The sequence below is a fragment of the Ptychodera flava genome, chromosome 13 (assembly GCF_041260155.1).
Source record: "Ptychodera flava strain L36383 chromosome 13, AS_Pfla_20210202, whole genome shotgun sequence".
NCBI classification, from domain to species: Eukaryota; Metazoa; Hemichordata; class Enteropneusta; family Ptychoderidae; genus Ptychodera; species Ptychodera flava.
In genome coordinates, this window is record NC_091940.1 from 3,725,263 (window position 1) to 3,744,058 (window position 18,796).

The 18,796-nt window shown below is 37.2% G+C and overlaps 1 long non-coding RNA gene across 1 annotated transcript; it reads right to left on the minus strand.

The window, feature by feature from the left end:
- Window positions 1–6,117: 6,117 nt before the first annotated feature.
- On the minus strand, window positions 6,118–6,812 carry LOC139147127 (uncharacterized). Its single transcript, XR_011555653.1, has 2 exons — window positions 6,452–6,812; window positions 6,118–6,354 (listed from the first exon to the last, which is right to left on the minus strand). It is a non-coding gene; the product is annotated as an uncharacterized lncRNA (long non-coding RNA).
- Window positions 6,813–18,796: the final 11,984 nt, after the last annotated feature.

Below are 18,796 nucleotides of genomic sequence, written 5' to 3' on the forward strand. Positions count from 1 at the left end.
CCTGAGAAAATTCACTATAGTATCGTTTGAAATACAGAGTTCCAATTAAACGATAGAAAGCTAAGATGCTGTCATCAGAATCAGTTTGTGCAATACTTCCCACAGCATCAACTGATTTACCAGTGATAAAACTTGCATGTTGAAAGAATGTATTCATAAACCCAGCCTTTCCAAATCCCACAAAAAATGACACATAATCACACCCTGAAGTGATAAATAAAGATTGGAGGCTCATTGTACGCTCATTATGTGGAATATCAGCCAAATCAGGATCTCTAATAATTGCTTCATGCAATTTGTTCAAACTTAAATATGACAATTTGAAAAATTAGCATTAAGTTGATAATGATGTCTTTTGTTTTCTGTTGATTCCCATCAAAGTAGTCAAAGTAACCAGAAGACATATAGGGCAAACCTACATGATAGACATCTGTATCCGGTGAAAATATCATGATTTTTGAATGGCTTGCTTTTATCGCATGAAGCCACACCCTTGTATCCGTTTCTTCATGATTACCATTGAAAACCGTACATTCTAACAAATCTGTCTCTTGTGTGATGATGTATGCCTTTCCTTGCCTTTCTCCACTGAAACCACCAACAACTAAAAAGTCATTGTTAGGGCCAAGGTAAGACTTCACCATCGTTGGCAAATGGTTGCAAAGCAGATTAATTAATGCACGCTTATTTTTCCGTTCAGCTATGAAATTCGCCCAACTTTCTTTTGGCAAGGTGGAGTTTATATCCATATTTTCATAGATTTTACTCTTAGCATTTTTCTTTACATCCCTCCGTGCCCTTTCAATTGTCTTTGGACTTGGTTTGTCAAATGATAAGGCATTAGGGTCATCAAAAATTAAATGGACACTATTGGTATTGTTTCTAAAATGGGGCAAGATCCATCGCTTTATCAAATATTGGAAGTAATCTTTTAATGTTTTGTGATGACTCCTTATAGGTGCCCCTTGAATTACAAACATTCCTTCCAAAATTACAAGATTAGGGGTCCATCCATTTGGCAGATTTTCAAAATTGATATTTTCATTTGCATATCTACTTTTGAAAACTTTTGTGGCATTTGATTTAGTTGACTGGTGATACATTGTACCATCAGCATTACAGATTGCCCTTGGGAGGGGGATAAACTGAATGACTCTATTGGTCTACCAGTTTTAATCGAATGAGCAATCTGTTTTTTGAGACAAAAATCAACAATTTTTTTATCTTGTTCACTGGTTCGCACTCTTTTCTGTTTTTGCTTTATAGATGAGAAAGTTCGCAGCCTTTTTCTTCTAACAGGTACATTTGTGCTGGGAATATGAAGTAGTCTTGTTTTTATGTAGTTATCCAAACCATTTTTCCCAATTTCATAAAAATTTGTAAGGTCTTCATACAGAGATCCATCAGCAGTATCACCACTGAATAACCTTACCAAACCTTTATTACTCTCAGAATGACAAAATACCATAGAATCACATACTTTTTGATAAAACTTTACACAAATTTCTTCATCAGTCTGTTTTGCTTTAATTTGCTCATCTCTACACACATATTTTTGTTTTCTTTTTGATCCTGGCTGTAACTGTTTCTGTAAATTTTCTTGACACTTAGCTCTATAAGGCAAACAAACTGCCAAGTTATCCAAGAGCTCTGGGGATGGTTTATGTACTGAAGTTTTGACATTGAGGTTTATTAAAGACTCGTGTGCTTCGTCTAAGGCTAGTTCTCTCCATGTTTGTCCTGTAATTGACACAGAAAAACCACCATCCTTCAAATGACTTAGTATGCTTTCTGGCATCAAAAGCAAGTCCATTAGGTGTTGTGGAAGCAATCGTAAATATGTTGGACGATCATATGCATGGAACAAAGGAGCTAACATTTTCAGTGAAGCAACGCGAAGAGTCCAGTTTGAACTTCGGAAGGCAAGATATAGAGAAATATAGGCAAAACAGTCCCGATGAAGGAAATTTGACCAAAACTTAAAGTGTCATCTTTCTGACTTCTTTCTCTGATAAAAGCAAAAAAGTCATCCTCCAAGCCAACAATTGTTTCCTTAAATTCTTGCATCAATTGAGAAATTCTTGGCAATCCTCATAGAGGTCATTGACCTCCACAGCTGTTTTTAATGCCTCTTTAAAAATATCCTCACTCTTGATTTGACATTTTAACAAGATGTCATTGGTTTCTCTGTATTTGAGAAATTCCTTTAACTGGTGTCTATAGAAAGCCTCCCATACCTGGAGTAGGAATTTGTGACATCTTTTAAATTATGACACTGGATAAGAGATGTTAGAAGACCTTCCTCTTTAAATGTCTGTTTAGCAATGTCCTTTAGACCAGCTTCCATGTAAACTTTGAACAAGACGGGTTGTGTATTTTTTAGTATATGCCAATCCCTGGGAATATAATCAACCAGTCCAATTCTTCACTGTATTCTCTTTTAACCTTGCTCAACAAATCATATGTTTTACCATCTCCTACAAGTATCAGGTATTTCAACCTTTTCCCTATTTCAAAGATAAGATGTAACTTTTCAATCACATGTTGAAGTGTGTCAATATTGTCACATGGCTCATTTAAAACACCAAGATAGATTACTTTAGCTTTTTCTGTGTGTGGTGAACTTTGCTGACAAAGAAAACTTCTCAAGTTTGACAAAGCTGCTTCAGGTTTTAGTGTGTGAGCTGAAAACTTCTGTAAACAGTATAATAACATATTAGACTTCATATTGTTCAAAGATTGCTCTTCAATTTCTGTGATTGAAAATTGTTCTATTTTTAAGTTATTTGAAGGAGAGGCAGAGTAAACACTCATCTGCGGTAAAACATGATGACTCTTGTCAATTTGAGATTTAATTCCTCAAGATCATGTACAGTTTTTCTTTTTTTTGTCATGGATGATCTACTAGTGTCATGAATGTTTGATGCAGCTTTTAATATTTGCGGCTGGTATATTTCACACATATTTTTTTCAATGAGCTCCCACATATTAATCTCAAATTTATGACATACCAGGGATAAAATGTATTTTCTGCAGTCCTTGACATGTCAAATAAGTCAATTTTGTCAAACAACCTGTCTTTTGAGACTAGTAGATCAAAATTACATTCAGATTGTTCACACAAAAATATTGGCTCAACTGTTTTGAAAATGCTGCCAAATTCATGCAAAAGCATTCCACAACTGTTGAAAACTTTCACTGGACATTTCAACAAATAAGAGATGCAAATCAAGTCTGAATAATTGCCAGGAATAGGCTTGTTTGTGAGGGCATCAGCTCTCGCAGTGAAAGTAGGAAATTGCCCTCCAGACAGTAAATATCGTTGATCATTGGTTTGGATTGTTTCTTCAAAGTATTCATGAGCTTCATCAGTGCCTAGGACATTAGCAACAACTTTCCTCACCCTTTGTGACAAAGTCCACTCTAAGTCACATAGATCATCATCAATAGACAAACAGTCATCTGTTCTTTGACAGGCAAGTAACTTTTCAGATGCACAGGTAGCTATACAACGGAATAAACTATTGTATCTGCCTTAATCTTAATTAAAGTCAACTCTGAAAATAGCCTTTTCCTAGTACTACCAGAAACAAAATCACTCGATGAATATTTGATAGAGGTTGGTTTGGGTTCTACTGCCTGATAGGATGTTCCATGAATCCCTCTGTTCATAAATTGGGTGTTACTGAAGCATAGGGCTGACCAATATCTATATTGTCAACAGAAACTATGGCAAATGCATCAGGCGTGAAAGAAGAAGAAAACTGTTCTTCTAACATCTTTGATACAACTTCATTCATGTGATCCCTCGTAATACATTTGGAACATGTGATACCAAAGGAATTGAAAATAGTTGACAATTTACTGAGCCACTGTAGGTATCAATACTGTCACTTAATAATAAATGAAGGGGATAGTTACATTCATTGTTTGTCAAAAACAGCAGATGACATATATTATAAAATATTCCAAGGTATTTTCTATGTTTGAAGTTAGATCCATCTTTGTGAAACCCTATGTACTGTTCTTCCCAGCTGAATTTTTTTCTAAAGATTTCCATTCTGTCTGCTTTACTAGCAGTGATCAAAAAAATGAAATTCCATAGAACTGGATCAATATCTTTCACAACATCCTGTAATTGCAGGTCTGACAAGTTTGTCTGTAATTTGTGTTTCATAATAAACTTTTGTGCTTGACAGTGAAGTCTATCACACATTTCATCAGCAACAGTAGCTAAAGTGCAAAGCATGCTGGGAGATTTTGACTTGGCTTCAGAAAGCAGTTGTGTTTGCAATTGACAACATGTTGACTGCAGTTTATCAATTTTGTGTTTTGTATCATAGTACAATTTATGCAGTACTTCCCTTGTATTTACTCCAAATCTCATCATAAGCGTTCCATATCCTTTAGAAATATTTCCACCAGATCTGACTGTAGAATATGTTATATGATGACCAAATATCCGATTCATCTCAAGTTTAAGAAATGCAGATGATTTACTTGTGTAGTGGTTTAATGGTTTCCCAAGACTTTCAAAGTTGCCAAATATTTCACATAATATTGTGTCATATCTTTCCTTTGTCTCCTTCAGCAGGAAGGGTTCTTTATTCAAGAGTTTCTCTGCCACATGGCAAGCTATTTTACTGAGAGCCACCTCCTCAACGTTGCTTTGGGAACTAAATTCATTTATTTTTTCCTTTAAATCACTGTGCACCTTTTCAGGGAGGCATTATCAGAAACTGTACCATTGTCCTGTCTGACAACATCAAGGGTTCTGTACAATCTCATATAACATGCCATACAAACTGGGCTGTCTGCTCTCAATGTACAATAAGTCCCTCTTCCCTGAAATAGTCAAGCAGAACTTCTGGATTAGGTGGGTGTCTTACTTCTCCCTGTATAATTTTCCGACAATCTGAAATGGCACAGTGCACCCTGTTTCTCTTCCTCCAAATATTACAGTGTGCATCACAAAGTGAAACAGTGTCAGGGATATTTGACAGTTCTGTGTGTACATGCAACTGGAAAGTAGCCTTAAATAGTGTCAAATCATCAATTTTTACCAATGTGCTTGATGTATCACTACAAATAAAGCAAGTCAATATTTTTCGTTTTCTAGAGGAAGACTCACAATGGGCGATTTGTGCGGAACTACTACAATTTTGAATGATTTCTCTATAATTTTTTCACATGCTGTGCATATACAGTCTCTATCAGACAATCTATATTCTTCAAGGAGCCAACCTTTGAAAAAAACATCTTTATTAATTTTATGATACCATCTAGAGGTTGATTCACAACTACATCGTGCACATGGACCACATACTTCTTTTTCTGGATGACATTTCTCAGCCAATGATTTGACACCTCCAAAACCTGAAATGTTCACAGTAATTAGCTGTGGAAGTGGTAATGGAATTACATTGAACAACGGTTTTCCTTCAGATAACAACTTAAACTTGTCTTTGTGCAAACCAGTCATCTTAGATATACTTTCCTGTAGATCTTTTACCTGGCATGATCTTATTGACACTGTAAAGACTTTTCCAGTAAACAACACTGGAACAACACCAAATTTGCCAAATTTTCTAGTACAAGAACAAAGCCCATTAATTTTTTTATTCGTACTTGAATATCACCAAGTAGAACATTTTCCACTTTATTTCTATTTACACATTTTTGTTTAAGTTGCCTGAACTGTAGTAGTCTCTTTTGATCATGTTTATTTCCTTGAAAACTCCAGGACATTGAAATCCAACTCTAAATTTCTTCTGAATAGTTGCAAACTGTTTCATATGAGATTTCAGCTTTTATGCTGTTTCCTATCAAATCTGCTGTCATTATGTTCATGACAGAAATCGTCTTTTCTATATTTTTCACCAAGTTTGTCAACAAGCATCTGAAACTGTTTCAAATGCCTCAAATTGCATTTCAATGTGAATCTATCTGATACACCTTGAGACACTTTTTTTATAGCCCACCATTGTGGCAAGACTAATCTTCTTATTGCTTTGTCAGTATTTGTTGTCAAAGGTACAGTACCTAGCATACATGCAGAATACAAATTACTAAGCTCTAACAAAGTTTGCTTTGAGGACAACGTAAGACAAAGACTCCTTTTGATTCTCTTATCAAATGATGGTTTATTTTGCATGTTCATTGTCTCTAACACTGATACAGCACAGCGATATTTAAAGGATCATGTAGAGTCCAAACTCAAAATCTGTTTAAGGCTTCTGTTCAAAATGAAAATACGGTGAACCAGTTAAAAGCCTTCCGCTGGCCACACATCTGAATACGGACACCAGAGCGTCGCCACAGCAAACCTACCAGAACTGGAATCTTCTATGGTCCCTGTTGATACGAAAAATGGAACTCGATTAGACAAGGGCCAGTCGAGTACTGAGTAGTGCATACAATTTGATAACGCACAGGGCAAGCGAGTACGCACTTTGATAATGCCTTCCGGCCTATGATGTCGGCGTGTTGTCTTCGGTATGCACGCTGTGTGAACTGGCGTGAACTCTGGCATGAGGCCCACCTTACTAAAAATATAAGGCTTCGAAACAGTAATTTGATGAATGAAACTGCAATCAAATGTATCCCGACTGGATATAACATAAACCACAGCTACGTTGTTCGCCTAATCCAATAGATCCCGGCAATAGATCGGCTATCGACCTTGAAGACGGACAGCGGGAGGTCCTATGTTACTCTCTCGCTGTCAGATTACACAGTGGAGAGCGCGCGTGATTTTTACACTACAAAAGCGTGAACGGAAATAAAAACAAACTTAGGGACTAAAAGAGAAGTTGGTCACTTAACTAGGTATATTTTGTTCACATACACGCCTGGCCTTGAAAATGGGGCAGTGTTGAAGATGGGCCATTGCGGCTCCGGCAAAAAACGGTATTTTCCTTCTCGACCATCAGAAAATGCCAATTAGTGTACAAAAAATTGTGTGGTGAAACTTACCTCGCCAAGGAGACCGGTAATGCCACTTTTAGGAATAAAGACCTCCAAATTCGACAAAATTTATGAAAGAAAATTTCATGAAAAATGAATCAACGGTCGCTCTCAGCTAGGTGGGGGCGCTCTTCATTCGAAATGATTTCTTTATTTAAATATGCTAATAAGGGGGTCCACTGCCAGACCATTTATCTATCACCAAGGTTGCGTTTGTTCTGTGACATATTCGTATTCAGCCAGTATAAGCTACCGGACTGTTTGACTGATCACTTGGATTTTCTCGGGTATATGCAACAGTTTTAGGCTGGCCAAGTTACTATGGGCCATCGTGTTCAGACCATCCTACGTACACAACAGTCTTCCCGAGTAAAGTGATGTAAATAATTTACCCGTTTTTAATTTATAGCCATGCCTATGCTCCTACTGATTCGGGGCACTCACTTTTTTAAGAAGCATGTGATGAAGAGCGCCCTCTTTGGTACGATGTGAAGCAAGGGCAACCTACAACAAAGTCGAAATAGAGTCTTCAGCATCATTATTCTGTCGTGGAACTGGACAAGTGTAGTCGACAAATGCAGAGTTTAAAGATTATTGGCTTAAATTGGGAAGAGGCCTTGGCATACAAAGGTTATATCCATATGCATCATCAGTCAGGCAGTTTTTGTCGTGCTGTGCTTTTATGGTTAAACAACAGTTCTAACAACATTTTAAAAAAGGTCCTCTCAGAAACTGCGCTCATCAGATTATGCTACAATAATATAGCTCTCTATGGCTTCCCTGCAGGTCTAATTGACTGGCTGGCTAAATACCCATCAAATTTTTTGATGTACTCCTGTTCTCTCTTTGATATTCATTATAGACATCCGTTTACATACAGTTCTTGATGATCCGGTTATGCATAGAAAGTGAGAAATACATTCACAGCTTATTCAAAATACTATATGAAAACTTCAAGTATTAAAATTTAACCTGTGAAATTCCCATCATACAACTGATACGCCAACAATGTCATTAAAATACAGAATGACTGACTGACTGAATGTATAATTTATATTTCATATTTTTTCCACCTTTGTTGCGGGGGGGGGGGGGGGGTTTGAATGTGGGGGCACTCTGTTTTCAAAAGTTGGAATATTGTAATCCACATTTTGACATCGGTAGAAAATAATCCACCCCCAGGCCACAGAAACTGACCAGTCCCAAAATAAGGACTGAGTATTTTCAGAGACATTAAGGAATCGAATAATGGTGTGAGTTCTTCAGACTGAAAGATTCCGTATCTCTGTTTTGTCCCTCTCCTGGAAAAATGGAGAATATCTGAACGCAATGTGTTTTTCAGTGTAAAGACACCTGGGATCTCATCTACTTTCTAGTTAGGACTTCAAATGAACAAAGAAAACAACACACACTTTTAGTAAAGAATGATTCTATTATCATTATGCAAAATTTAGTCATGGACACTTTCACCTGATCTTGTCAATAGAGAATATGAAGTATTTCATTACAGAACCACATTTTTTCAAATACACCAATACTGTAAATTCTCTGTGGCTGCCAAACTGTTAACACATGGAAAATCTTTCTCAAAAAACACTCTTGTTTCTATTCAGTTTTAAAAATGCTTCAAAAACAAACTGAATAGAGCCAAGACTTGATGAAAGAAGAGTCTGTTTTGAAAATTAGGTCTGTAAGATGTATTCTAGCTTCACATAATACACTCTGTGTTGAAAGCCAGAAATAAATAAAGATGGGAGCAGCTCTGCTGTGATAAACATGTATTACATTAGAATATTGTTCTGATTTTGTCAATGTGAACAAGTCATGATGAAAGGTGATCACTATTTCACTAAGACAAATTACATAACAAGGAATTTGTACACCAAATTTCAAGACAATTGGAAATGCTGTTTCTGAGAAGATTATTTGACCAAAGAAGTATGTAAATTTTACTATCATTTGAACAAATTTTCTTTATGTGACCCCCTGGGAACTAGCCCACCAAATTTCAAATTAATTTGAGGATTGGCTGGACAGATTCTTTGACTAAAAGCATACAAAACATTTCCTCAAAATTAAATGGCTTGGAGAAATGGACTTGGCTGACCCCAAAAAAGATGAGAAATTAAACACAAAATATGGCTTATTGGGGCCGTGATGGGGAAGATGGAATGATACATTTAAATTCAAAATAAGCATCTTTCGGGGTTTATCTCACCCCTAGGTTGACTCTGGTACTTTGTGGCATGAACTTGTCTTGATTGACTCTTGAAAAATGTTAATTCTAATGTATCATACAGTAAGCACTTCAAGAACGTTCTCTGTGCATGGTCCCAGTCATATATGCAATTAACGGTAGGCTGCATATGTGAGCAGCAAATTTCTTCTGGGACACCGAGTGTAAGAAAAGAAATTCCAGCTTCAACATGTTTTGGTGATGTGGTCATAATAGCACTGCTTACAGCCAGTGAGAAAGCAGCAGAGTGTCTGGAATCTAAATCTAAATGTAAAAGGAGAGCCAGTGTACCTATTACCTATGACCACTTTCCTAGAATTTGTTCAAATTGGTGATTGTGTAAAAGAAAGTCATTTTAGAAAGATATTCACGTATTGGTGTTACTTTGTATTTTAAATGTTTCGCCTGAAATTCTGCAATACGAGTTAACACTGTCTTCACACTTGCGTACGGTGTACACTCTGCGTTTTCAATGTTTTTTTCAGTATCACACCAGACGTTGTTCTGATTCCTGTTAGCGTGATCTCATCGAATACTTTGCGGCAGTGAGGTTGTAATCATGTAGATAGCAATTATTGTCAAAAAACGTTATGTGGATTTTGTGCATAGGGTATTATAGTCACTCGTTACTCGCAATATTAAGATTATTGCTGTGACGTCATCTTATCTCATAAATAATTCATAGCAACACAAATGTTGCTAGGTGACCAAGTCTGTGAATCTCGGGATAACCCCATTACGTCCAAGGGTAGGAAAAGAGGTGGGAAATAAAAAACCACTCCGTTGACTGCTAAAAACTTCCGACTGACGAGAAATATCCCGCAGTTAACAACTGGATAACCTTCAAACCCTATAGATTTTTCAAATTTGCGAAGCCTACTTTCTACATAAATTTCACGTGAAAAACTACTGTTCGATCGGAATTCTGTGCCTTGAACATGCCCCATCCAATGAGAACACTATTCAAGAATATCCACGTCGAGTTTCCTTCACAAATTCTGTTATGTTGTGAAGAAATCGAATCTTACACAAGAGTTTGATTTTTTCAAAGCAAAACATAATTTTTAAAAGAAACGACGTGTAGGTGCTCTCGTGTGGCACTTTGATGCTACTTTAATGATCAAATATGGGTTTCACAGAGTTTTCACTTGGATTCAGTTGTCAACTATGAGTCATCCTGCAAGTACCCTAGCCGGGTCATTATACCTGGTCATTGTACCGAACACGCTATAGAATCAGTGTTGATAGTCGCGCCAGCGGCTTACTGACTACGCATGCGCTTATTCATAATATACTATGCGAGTAACCGGAAGTGTACCCTTCTTTCATGGGCGCCGCCATGTTTTTTTTTGAGTACTCGTAAATAAACAAAAACGAAACAAATTACCATTATATACATGCCTCTTATAAAATATACCTCTTTTATTAGCCAGTAAATGTTATTATGCACCTTGTCGCTGATACAAAATATCGTTAATATAGATAGAGGGAGAAAACTGTCGTGCATATGAACGGGGGCATACGCAAGAATGCTGGGATTGAATTATAGAAGAGCGCCCCCTGTGTCAATAATTAGATTCAAAAATTGCCAGTTTTAAGACGGAACGTTAAGTTTTCAGCTTGCAAGTGGTAGGTGGGCAGTGCGGTACCATTGCAATGATAATGATCGCATAATACGTCCCTTGTTTATCGCAATAGGCTATTATCATTGTAAAAATTGCCAATTTTTGTCCAAAATTTTTACACGCTACAGAAAATCTATACCTGCCCTGCTGCAGGGTTTGACGTCGTGTACGTACGTGAACTGCTTTCATCAGAGTGAAACTGGGCATAGTTGTCATATAAACGTTTATGAAGTAACAATTACAGTTTATCATGAATCAATACAAATAACATTGCCAATCTTTAATAACCCCTGGCGCGACACCAAGGGCTGAGCCCTATATAATATTAGCTTTATAACGAAATGGAATCTTCGCCCGAGTTACAACTACGCTTCTAAATATTGATAACTCTGAAGGTATTTTTGTACTGTATTGTTGAGATGAGAAGTATTAAAGTGTCAAGAACTGTTCATCCACCGCGTGTCAAGAGAAGGGAGAGGAGACCGTTTATTCTACAGAAAATACAGTTCTTTTATGTGAAAATATCACAATATTTATTCCAAAGGATTGGGAAATACGTAGAGTACTCGTACTGGTCCAGGTAAGTTGCTGGGAGATAGATTATACACAAACATAGATGTGAAAGTGAGCTGAACAAAGTATAACATCAGCCGGGATATGGACTGTTTGACCGCTAACTGGTTTTATAATAATTTCTTTCGAAGAGTTTTGAGGAAGTAGGGTATGCGTAGTTTTTACATGAAAGTGAACTTTTTGAAATGGAGGCAGCTCTGACTTTGTAGGGCTATAAGATCACACAATATATTTAATATTGTTGACAAAATCTATGGCTAATGGCCAATTTTTTCCGTTGACGCAATAATTTGTCGACCAATCCTATCAATCACCGTCAGGTGACATCACTTGCAATCGGTATCGATGAAATCCATAATATTTATATATTTTAACCGACATGTACGCTAATATCGCCCGGCGTACATAAGTTACTATCAGTAGTGTATTGTAGGACAAGTGACCTTTGGCGTATTGCGGGCCGAACGCTTGGCGCAGCCGTGCGTCTGTGTTGATGAAATCTTACAATTTTTTTCAAGTTATGAAAATAGAACGCTGACGATTTCAAGATTTGTGAGACTAGAACTGTCTCCCAGCATCTATTTCAATACCCTGACTATTTAGCAATTATCAGTGAACCAATTACACGTCCAATAGATTATCAATTGCGAGTCCATAGAATTGGAAGCGATATCAGATTCGATTTCGTAAGTCCATAACCTCTGCAAATCTTGCCAAATTCAATCACTTTATACTGACCTGTATAGACCTTCAGTGGCAAGTGTAAGCCATGGAAATCCACTCGCACATGAATCTTGAATATACCTCACTACTTTCGTGAAGACATAAGTGTCGGCACGGTCTTTCCACGAACTGTACCGTAGTGTCAGTGTGCGTTGTTGCAGTTTGTAACTATAATCTATACGCAACTTTGCAACGAAATTATTAATGGTGCAACTTTAGTCTAATCATGAACATTGATCATCGCAAAGCTGAGAAGGTAACACCGCTGTGTTATTATACATTACTCAAAATAGAAGAATTGCTACTTCAACATTATTTGGGTTGACATTGTAACTGAAGTAGTTTCGTATTTTCTTCTACGTTGTAAAAGCATCATCGTATGAAGATGTATTTTCTCAGTGAAGTAAAACGTCGATGTAAACTAAAGAGAAGGGTATGATTGGGAAAACGTTTTTTTTTTCCTTCAGAAACGTCTGTTTTATTAGGTATTGGACCAACAGCTTTTTTACCAAAAAGCGATGAGGTATAAGTCCACTAGGCTACCTGAAGTTGAAATCCCAAAATCTTTATGTGATCATTTGCGAATAGACGCTCCAAGTCTTAAATGACTGTCGGTATGTATCATAAGTCTGCTTGATTTACCTACCTTTATTTTTCAGAAATATTGAGAATCTTGATGTGTCACACAGGCGTTATGTGGACCGGGTAGTTGTAAAAGTGTAGTTTATACTGTGGGTTTATGAGAGTCTTCCGCATCAAACAAGGTAACTGATTTTCGGATTTGTGTTTATATTTCGACTACAACGGGCAGTTTTATTTGCAGGCCAGACAAGTTCATTTCACACCTTTGTGGTAAGGCTACGTATCATAATGTCGAAACGTAGCATAAACTACACTTTTTACAAACTACCCGGTCCACATAACGCCTGTGGTGTGTCAATCAAACCTAAAGACATTATTCCATGATTGAGGCTGAGAATCTTTTCGATCACCGAACACTGTTCTTTGATTTCTAACCGATGGAGTGACAATGTTGCGATGACAACCAGCAGTCGACCAATGAAGATGACGCTCCTGCCATTAGATAGTGACGATGGTCATTTTCAGCCAATCGGGAAGGGTTAGCATTGACATGATGTATACCCAAGAATCATGGGAAATATTCATTGTCAGGGCTCTCTGCGAAACTGGCTTGTTCTCGAATTTCGAATGTCGTAAGAACAAAGGCCGGGTTAGATGTGATGCAAGGCCGACGCGTCGTTATTATAAATCATGTGAGTGCGTAATCAACGTTCGAAACACTTCCTGTATTTGCTTTTAATTAAATGTTTGTGATGTCATTCTGAAAACTGCTTTACCAGTCTACGTTTAGAGGTGCAGAAGAAGATAATATTCCAATCGTTCAAAACACACATAAGGGATGGACCATTAGACCTTGGGAGGGGGGGGTGGTCACAATGAAATTGTGAAAATTTTTTTTTTACTATTGTAAATTTCTGAATTTTTTTTTTTCCAATTGAGATTAGCTGTGCAAATTTTTTTTTCAGAGTAAATTTTCAGATTATAATTTTTTTTTAGTTCGTCGCTGTCTGAAGATAAAGAGGGCAAAGATGTGGTGCCAAGCACCACAAGCGGCCACGAAGCGGTCACGGGGGGGGGGGGGGAGGTCAGGAGATGGGTGTCCCCCTGCTGCCGTTGGAGCTTTGAAAAATAAAGGTTAAAATGGTGTTATTTGGTGGCACTTGGGGAGTATTTTTGCGGGGGTGGTCAGGAGGGGGGTGTCCCCCTCCTGCTGTTGGAGCTTTTGAAAAATAGAGATAAAAATGGTGTTATTTGGTGGCACTTGGGGAGTATTTTGGCGGGGGGAGGTCAGGAGGGGGTGTCCCCCTCCTGCCGTTGGAGCTTTTGAAAAATGGAGATTAAAATGGTGTTATTTGGTGGCACTTGGGGAGTATTTTTGCGGGGGGTGGTCAGGAGGGGGTTTCCCCCTCCTGCTATTGGAGCTTTTGAAAAATGGAGATTAAAATGGTGTTATTTGGTGGCACTTGGGGAGTACTTTGGCGGGGGGAGGTCAGGAGGGGGGTGTCCCCCCTCCTGCTGTTGGAGCTTTTAAAAAATAGAGATAAAAATGGTGTTATTTGGTGGTACTTTGGGAGCATTTTTTTCGGATAACACATCTTCCTCTGAAACATGGTCTTCTTGCTCCTCAGTAGCTTCCTATAGTTTTGAAAATTGACTATTTTGGTTCCTGGCTTCCCTTTCTACTGCGTGGTGAAATGCCTACATTCACCCCACCAAACATCATGCATATCTCATGATTTACAATTGATTTTGACAAGCTGAGAAGCTAAAATAAGCTAAATAATATAGTTAAATTTGCATATTTGTGTTTTTAGAGCAATTGATGGACTTTTTTGATCAAAACATCTAATTCGCTGTAGCAGCATGTCCAAATTGATTGGATGTGTATAGATGTGTTGAAATTTCAATATTTGTCTTTTTAGGGCAATTTATGCCATTCATGGTCAAAAAATCTGTATTCTCTTAAAGGGCTTGTCCAATTTCTTTGAAATTTGCTACACAAAAACGATTATTCATGCAGATTTATTCAGTATATTTGCTATCGAGAAACTTTCAAAGTTCAACCCTTTTGTGTGTTTTTGTGTTGGGATTTGTTGGATAGATGGCATTCTACGTAGTGTATTGTTGAATGTTAAAACATGTGTTGCTGTTGTTTTTTGAGGCTGTTTTTTGAGAAAAAAGAATTGAAAATGCCTTTTTAAAAGCAAAATAATACATAATGACTTGATATGTTTTTTATCATTATTGACGTGTTTCTACTTGTTCACCCATTCTTGCATTCATCATTGCAATAAAATGCTGTGAAAAAAATGAAACTGATGTAGCCTGCATCTGTTTACCTTGATCTTAAAAGGCAAATACAACTTTCTGTCTTGACAAGCATACCATAGTTTCAATGTTTTACCTAGTGTACCTGCTTGGTTTGTACGCAGGAAACAAGTAGAAAACAGGCTCTATAATTTCATAATTTTCAAGTGATCAGAATACAAAAGTCCTGAAAAGATAAGATAATCACAACTTCCAGTATAAGGGATACAGTCACTCTAAATGTATAAATTACAATTAAAAATGTGCCTGGAGGATGTACTAAAAAATACAGAAAGTTGCTTTCTGTCGGTAAAATCTAAAAAAAAATTCAAATTTTAAAGACTTTTGCAGATTTTTTTTTATGCCTTTGTCTTCTGATTTATTTTTTTTTTATTTTGCAAACTAGTTTGAAGATTTTTTTTTTCCTAACTTTTTGCTCTGAAAATTTTTTTTTTCTGTTTTTGACCACCCCCCCTCCAAGATCTAATGGTCCGTCCCTAATACGACACCTCACCTCAGACGACGAGGACTTTGAATGGACCACCGTGACAGCACTAATAAAATCCGTGTATTCTATGCAGGTTTGTACGCAACACGATTTGGAACTAATTTGGGATAATTGGATCTTCATATTTTTCAAATTTCTCAAAATTGTTAGGTTCCATATAACTGAATGTGGCAATATTACAAATTACTATTAAATGCAATGATTAACTTGAAGTAGTCCCAATCGTGTTACCCGTTGGTTTGTTCGTACAGCTGTTACGAGATCTTTTGGGCTTAACGAGACTGGCGTTGTTTTATTCCGCAGTACAAAAACCACTGACTAAGCAACGAAAACCATTTGCAAACACATACAATTGCCATCCCATAGGAAAGTTGCTTAATCAGTATTTGCATCAATACAGTTGATTTGTTTAATCCGCCTAACTATTTGTTTCACACCAAAGATTAAATTAATCTTACGCCAAATAAAAAAATAAGCTTATATTTGTTTCCGGTAACCTGCCTGGAAAATTAAGACAGACAGGTCGGCGGATTTTTTTGCTGAGAATTTACTCAAAACGTTTTTGAAATGTCCAGGGTGTGTGTTTATAAGGTTGGTAGAGTTATTGGAAACAAACAGATTTTTTTTATTTGGCCCTACAAATCAAATCATAAGTTCTTTCTCAACCTAAACAACATACTTGAATTTTCAAACATCTTATTCAAATGATAGATCTCTTCTCAGCGATGAAGTATCTAATTCAAATTGTGATATATTCCACAGTATCGAAACTTTTTTTACTGATGTAAGATTGTCGCAATTATACCTAGTACCTTAGCCATCTTTTACCCCTTTTTATAAAATAATTATTTTGTAATCATTTCAGAAGAAAACGTGCAAATGCAGTTTTTTACAAAACTGGCAGAAATGTGCTGCGATTCATTCGGTAAATAACATAACACAGTATGAAAAGTGAAAAATAATGTTCATAGATCAAACCATGAAAGTTTTCGCTAATTCGTAAAAATGCACCCGCTATTTCGTCACTGAGAGGAAAGAACAAGGATTGAGTTATTTCCGTATGCTGTTAGAGATACGGCTGTACGCAGTAAGGTGTGCTAGTTATGAAATTTAGACGATCACCGACAATGGGCCTCTACAAATCCGACATATACAACTCACACAAAATGGAAAGCTGGATAAGTGTCAAGGTATATGGATGACAGCTAGTAATTTCGCAAACTAACTCATTCCTCAACTATATCTTCATAGGAACGACGCGTTTCAGGCGTTTCTCCAACTTCTGTTGTCAAAGGTCAGGTCATGTTTGTTCAGGCAGAACAGGCCTTTAGTAGAGGCACTTTAATAAATGGAAAACAACTACAACAGCTTTAGTCTGCCCACTGTTTTGACTTCTCAAAAGAGTGATTTCGGACAGGAACACTTGCACTTGTAACATAACTGTCTGTAATTTCTTCTCAGTGTGACCTTGCTCAGGGCCTTGTCACACCTTGACGATTTGGCCAGCATATTCCGACGTATCAAAATTCTCTAAAACTCTGGCTTCGCTGAACTACGATGTATTTTGGGCATATACATAGCGTATTCATAACGACTTCGCCATAAAACGGAGTACTACGACGTATACCAGCGTGCTTCAGCGTGTCTTAACTTATACAGACTTACCCATAACGAATTCGACGTGCGCCTAGCGTTTTCGCCAAATTTTTCATACGTTGGCATACGCTGGCTAAATCGTCAAGGCGTAACAGGGTCTTTACGTACTGTTTCCACATTTAATAAATACACAGAGACATCGGTAGTATGCGCCTCGAAATTTAAAGTAAAAGACTTTAACTTTCTCTCAAATTTTCTTATTGGAAAAATTCAACCATTCATTTCCAAAATCAAGAATAAAATTTGGGGGTCTCTGCCAATGTCGGTACTAGAGAAACAAGTTATATTGACCGATATATGAAATACAAATTGGCCGCAATCCATGTCTTAAAAATACTAAGACCATGAAAGTTTTTCTTACTCAAAGGGCTTTAAAATTACCCCTACAAGTGGTAGGTCAGAGAAGTGGTAGGTCAGAGAGAAATTGAAAACATCTATCCCCGATGCGCTTTCTACATTAAAGATTCAAAGTCTTTTACGTAGTTGTGACCTAAAAAGTGCAGTCAGGCAAAAGTATAGCAGTGCAAATCACAGCTGTAAGGTGCAATGAAAATTGTCGAATACATTACAAGAAAGAACTTTGTTTTCGCTTGAATGATTAACGGATTTCATTTGATAATACAATAAAAACTCGGCAAAATCCCAAAATTAACGAATAAATCATAAGGTTACACGATATCAACCGACGCTGGCTGTTGTTATTGTTAAGGTAATGTTCAAACCGAAGACAATATAACTGCAAAATTATACATTGGTATGTATACACGATTTGGTCTCTAAAAGACAAGGACCAATGCTTTGACATGTCATGAACATTATTGACAAAGCATCGAGTAACTCTAATATAAGCGTGTGATGTCATCTTTATATATCAGAGAAGCCGGTTGAGTAAGCCCACTGTATCTCACCTGATACCACTGACCCTCGCCCTGTTTTCAGATCGATTATGTACTCAGGTGTGGTGTGAAAATCGACCGGCTGAATTTTCGTGCTATATATAATAATATTGGTTTTCGACGAAAGCCATTAATAGCCCGTGCATCGACCTCATTCCGTAACGACCTACATCAATATAAGCCAAAGCAACATTTTAAATGAGTATCATGGGTGTCTACATTTGACTCCCGTCAGCCGAAGAAACTATGTACAGATAGCTATCTTGAAATGGTCACTTTAAATGACACAAGTTATGCCAAATGTACCTATTATTGCCCGACGCAGACCAGTTACGATTGGCGACATCATCCACCAAGCACCAAGCACATTGAATATCAACAGTTAATCTGAAGATGTAAGCTATGGAAAACAGCAAGATGCACCTGTTGCACCGTGATCCAAAATACTTCCAACTTCAAATCCAGTCTCAGGAAAAACTTTCATTAATAACATGGTGTGACCTCCAAAGCAACAAAAGTTATACGTGCTTTTTTGTAAGGAATGTTGAGTTCCATTCTATTTGATATTGTTGCTATGCTGTCAATTGCGAAGGCAACTACTTCAAATAGATTACTTAAGCAATAAAGCACACCCAACGACGGTTTACCACTCGATTTTGACCAGTTCACGACATATATGCACTCGCTATCGCTCGTGCATATATGAAGTGAACTGGTCAAAATC